This window comes from Maylandia zebra, linkage group LG17 (assembly GCF_041146795.1).
Source record: "Maylandia zebra isolate NMK-2024a linkage group LG17, Mzebra_GT3a, whole genome shotgun sequence".
NCBI classification, from domain to species: Eukaryota; Metazoa; Chordata; class Actinopteri; order Cichliformes; family Cichlidae; genus Maylandia; species Maylandia zebra.
Window position 1 is genome coordinate 13,274,101 of NC_135183.1, and position 6,000 is coordinate 13,280,100.

The following is a 6,000-nucleotide window of genomic DNA, read 5'->3' on the forward strand; positions in this document are numbered from 1 at the left end:
CAACAGCTGCTTCAACCACAACAACAGCTGCTTCAACCACAACAACTGCTGCGCCAACCACAACAACTGCTGCTCCAATCAAAACAACAGCTGCTCCAACTACAACAACTGCTGCTCCAACAACAACAGCAGCTGCTCCAACCACAACAACAGCTGCTCCAATCACAACAACAGTTGTTCCAACCACAACAACTGCTGCTCCAACCACAACCACAGCTGCTCCAACCACAAAAACTGCTGCTCCAACAACAACAACAGCTGCTTCAACCACAACAACTGCTGCGCCAACCACAACAACTGCGGCGCCAACAACAACAACAACAGTTGCTCCAACCACTACAACAACTGCTGCTCCAACCACAACAACAGCTGCTCCAACCACAACAGCTTCTCCAACAACAACAACACCTGCTCCAACCACAACAACAGCTGCTCCAACCACAACAACAGCTGCTCCAACAACAACAACTGCTGCTCCAACCACAACAACTGCTGCTCCAACCACTACAACTGCTGCTCCAACAACAACTACAGCTGCTCCAACCACAACAACTGCGGCACCAACCACAACCACAGCTGCTCCAACAACTACAACTGCTGCTCCAACAACAGCTGCTCCAACCACAACAACAGCAGCTGCTCCAACCAAAACAACAGTTGCTCCAACCACTACAACTGCTGCTCCAACAACAACCACAGCTGCTCCTACTACAACAACTGCGGCACCAACCACAACAACAGCAGCTCCAACAACTACAACTGCTGCTCCAACCACAACAACAGCTGCTCCAACAACAATAACAGCTGCTCCAACCACAACAACAGCAGCTGCTCCAACAACAACTGCGGCACCAACCACAACCACAACTGCTGCTCCAACCACAACAACAGCAGCTGCTCCAACCACAACCACTGCGGCACCAACCACAACAACTGCTGCTTCAACCACAACAACAGCTGCTTCAACCACAACAACTGCTGCGCCAACCACAACAACTGCTGCTCCACTCAAAACAACAGCTGCTCCAACCACAACAACTGCTGCTCCAACAACAACAACAGCTGCTCCGACCACAACAACAGCTGCTCCGACCACAACCATTGCGGCACCAACCACAACAACAGCTGCTTCAACCACAACAACAGCTGCTTCAACCACAACAACTGCTGCGCCAACCACAACAACTGCTGCTCCAATCAAAACAACAGCTGCTCCAACTACAACAACTGCTGCTCCAACAACAACAGCAGCTGCTCCAACCACAACAACAGCTGCTCCAATCACAACAACAGTTGTTCCAACCACAACAACTGCTGCTCCAACCACAACCACAGCTGCTCCAACCACAAAAACTGCTGCTCCAACAACAACAACAGCTGCTTCAACCACAACAACTGCTGCGCCAACCACAACAACTGCGGCGCCAACAACAACAACAACAGTTGCTCCAACCACTACAACAACTGCTGCTCCAACCACAACAACAGCTGCTCCAACCACAACAGCTTCTCCAACAACAACAACACCTGCTCCAACCACAACAACAGCTGCTCCAACCACAACAACAGCTGCTCCAACAACAACAACTGCTGCTCCAACCACAACAACTGCTGCTCCAACCACTACAACTGCTGCTCCAACAACAACTACAGCTGCTCCAACCACAACAACTGCGGCACCAACCACAACCACAGCTGCTCCAACAACTACAACTGCTGCTCCAACAACAGCTGCTCCAACCACAACAACAGCAGCTGCTCCAACCAAAACAACAGTTGCTCCAACCACTACAACTGCTGCTCCAACAACAACCACAGCTGCTCCTACTACAACAACTGCGGCACCAACCACAACAACAGCAGCTCCAACAACTACAACTGCTGCTCCAACCACAACAACAGCTGCTCCAACAACAATAACAGCTGCTCCAACCACAACAACAGCAGCTGCTCCAACAACAACTGCGGCACCAACCACAACCACAACTGCTGCTCCAACCACAACAACAGCAGCTGCTCCAACCACAACCACTGCGGCACCAACCACAACAACTGCTGCTTCAACCACAACAACAGCTGCTTCAACCACAACAACTGCTGCGCCAACCACAACAACTGCTGCTCCACTCAAAACAACAGCTGCTCCAACCACAACAACTGCTGCTCCAACAACAACAACAGCTGCTCCGACCACAACAACTGCTGCTGCAACCACAACAACAGCTGCTCCAACCACAACAACAACAACAGCTGCTCCAACCACAACAACTGCTGCTCCAACCACTACAACTGCTGCTCCAACAACAACCACAGCTGCTCCAACCACAACAACTGCGGCACCAACCACAACCACAGCTGCTCCAACAACTACAACTACTGCTCCAACAACAGCTGCTCCAACCACAACAACAGCAGCTGCTCCAACCAAAACAACAGTTGCTCCAACCACTACAACTGCTGCTCCAACAACAACCACAGCTGCTCCTACTACAACAACTGCGGCACCAACCACAACAACAGCAGCTCCAACAACTACAACTGCTGCTGCAACCACAACAACAGCTGCTCCAACCACAACAACAGCTGCTCCAACCACAACAACAGCAGCTGCTCCAACCAAAACAACAGTTGCTCCAACCACTACAACTGCGGCACCAACCACAACAACAGCAGCTCCAACAACTACAACAGCTGCTCCAACCACAACAACAGCTGCTCCAACAACAACAACTGCTGCTCCAAGCTCAACAACAGCCGTTCCAACCACTACAACTGCTGCTCCAATAACAACCACAGCTGCTCCAACCACAACAACTGCTGCTGCAACCACAACAACAGCTGCTCCAACCACAACAACTGCTGCTCCAACAACCACAGCCGCTCCAACCACAACAACTGCTGCTCCAACCACAACACCAGCCGCTCCAACCACAACAACAGCTGCTCCAACCACAACAACAGCTGCTCCAACCACAACACCAGCCGCTCCAACCACAACAACAGCTGCTCCAACCACATCAGCAGCTGTTCTAACAACTACAACGGCTGCTCCAACCACTACAACTGCTGCTCCAACAACCACAGCCTCTCCAATCAAAACAACACCTGCTCCAACCACAACAACAGCTGCTCCAATCACAACAACAGTTGCTCCAACCACAACAACTGCTGCGCCAACCACAACAACTGCGGCGCCAACAACAACAACAGTTGCTCCAACCACTACAACTGCTGCTCCAACCACAACAACAGCTGCTCCAACCACAACAGCTTCTCCAACAACAACACCTGCTCCAACCACAACAACAGCTGCTCCAACCACAACAACAGCTGCTCCAACAACAACAACTGCTTCTCCAAGCACAACAACAGCCGTTCCAACCACTACAACTGCTGCTCCAATAACAACCACAGCTGCTCCAACCACAACAACTGCTGCTGCAACCACAACAACAGCTGCTCCAACCACAACAACAGCAGCTGCTCCAACCACAACAACTGCTGCTCCAACCACTACAACTGCTGCTCCAACAACAACCACAGCTGCTCCAACCACAACAACTGCGGCACCAACCACAACCACAGCTGCTCCAACAACTACAACTGCTGCTCCAACAACAACTGCGGCACCAACCACAACCACAGCTGCTCCAACAACTACAACTGCTGCTCCAACAACAACAACAGCTGCTCCAACCACAACAACAGCAGCTGCTCCAACCAAAACAACAGTTGCTCCAACCACTACAACTGCTGCTCCAACAACAACCACAGCTGCTCCAACTACAACAACTGCGGCACCAACCACAACAACAGCAGCTCCAACAACTACAACTGCTGCTCCAACCACAACAACTGCTGCGCCAATAACAACCACAGGTGCTCCAACCACAACAACTGCTGCTGCAACCACAACAACAGCTGCTCCAACCACAACAGCAGCTGCTCCAACCACTACAACTGCTGCTCCAACAACAACCACAGCTGCTCCAACCACAACAACTGCGGCACCAACCACTACAACTGCTGCTCCAACAACAACCACAGCTGCTCCAACCACAACAACTGCGGCACCAACCACAACCACAGCTGCTCCAACAACTACAACTGCTGCTCCAACAACAACTGCGGCACCAACCACAACCACAGCTGCTCCAACAACTACAACTGCTGCTCCAACAACAACAACAGCTGCTCCAACCACAACAACAGCAGCTGCTCCAACCAAAACAACAGTTGCTCCAACCACTACAACTGCTGCTCCAACAACAACCACAGCTGCTCCAACTACAACAACTGCGGCACCAACCACAACAACAGCAGCTCCAACAACTACAACTGCTGCTCCAACCACAACAACTGCTGCGCCAATAACAACCACAGGTGCTCCAACCACAACAACTGCTGCTGCAACCACAACAACAGCTGCTCCAACCACAACAACTGCGGCACCAACCACTACAACTGCTGCTCCAACCACTACAACTGCTGCTCCAACAACAACCACAGCTGCTCCAACTACAACAACTGCGGCACCAACCACAACAACAGCAGCTCCAACAACTACAACTGCTGCTCCAACCACAACAACTGCTGCGCCAATAACAACCACAGGTGCTCCAACCACAACAACTGCTGCTGCAACCACAACAACAGCTGCTCCAACCACAACAGCAGCTGCTCCAACCACTACAACTGCTGCTCCAACAACAACCACAGCTGCTCCAACCACAACAACTGCGGCACCAACCACTACAACTTCTGCTCCAACAACAACCACAGCTGCTCCAACCACAACAACTGCGGCACCAACCACAACCACAGCTGCTCCAACAACTACAACTGCTGCTCCAACAACAACTGCGGCACCAACCACAACCACAGCTGCTCCAACAACTACAACTGCTGCTCCAACCACTACAACAACAGCTGCTCCAACAACAACCACAGCTGCTCCAACCACAACAACTGTGGCACCAACCACAACAACTGTGGCACCAACCACAACAACTCTGGCACCAACCACAACAACAGCCGCTCCAACCACAACAACTGCCGCTCCAACCACAACAACAGCAGCTGCTCAAGCCACAACAACAGCAGCTGCTCAAGCCACAACAACAGCCGCTCCTACAACAACAGCAGCCGCTCCAACCACAACAACAGCAGCCGCTCCAATTACAACAACTGCAGCCGCTCCAACCACAACAACAGTTGCTCCAACCACAACAACTGCTGCGCCAACCACAACAACTGCGGCGCCAACAACAACAACAGTTGCTCCAACCACTACAACAACAGCTGCTCCAACAACAACCACAGATGCTCCAACCACAACAACTGCTGCTCCAACCACAACAACAGCTGCTCCAACCACAACAGCTTCTCCAACAACAACACCTGCTCCAACCACAACAACAGCTGCTCCAACCACAACAACAGCTGCTCCAACAACAACAACTGCTGCTCCAAGCACAACAACAGCCGTTCCAACCACTACAACTGCTGCTCCAATAACAACCACAGCTGCTCCAACCACAACAACTGCTGCTGCAACCACAACAACAGCTGCTCCAACCACAACAACAGCAGCTGCTCCAACCACAACAACTGCTGCTCCAACCACTACAACTGCTGCTCCAACAACAACCACAGCTGCTCCAACCACAACAACTGTGGCACCAACCACAACCACAGCTGCTCCAACAACTACAACTGCTGCTCCAACAACAACTGCGGCACCAACCACAACCACAGCTGCTCCAACAACTACAACTGCTGCTCCAACAACAACAACAGCTGCTCCAACCACAACAACAGCAGCTGCTCCAACCAAAACAACAGTTGCTCCAACCACTACAACTGCTGCTCCAACAACAACCACAGCCGCTCCAACTACAACAACTGCGGCACCAACCACAACAACAGCAGCTCCAACAACTACAACTGCTGCTCCAACCACAACAACTGCTGCGCCAATAACAACCACAGGTGCTCCAA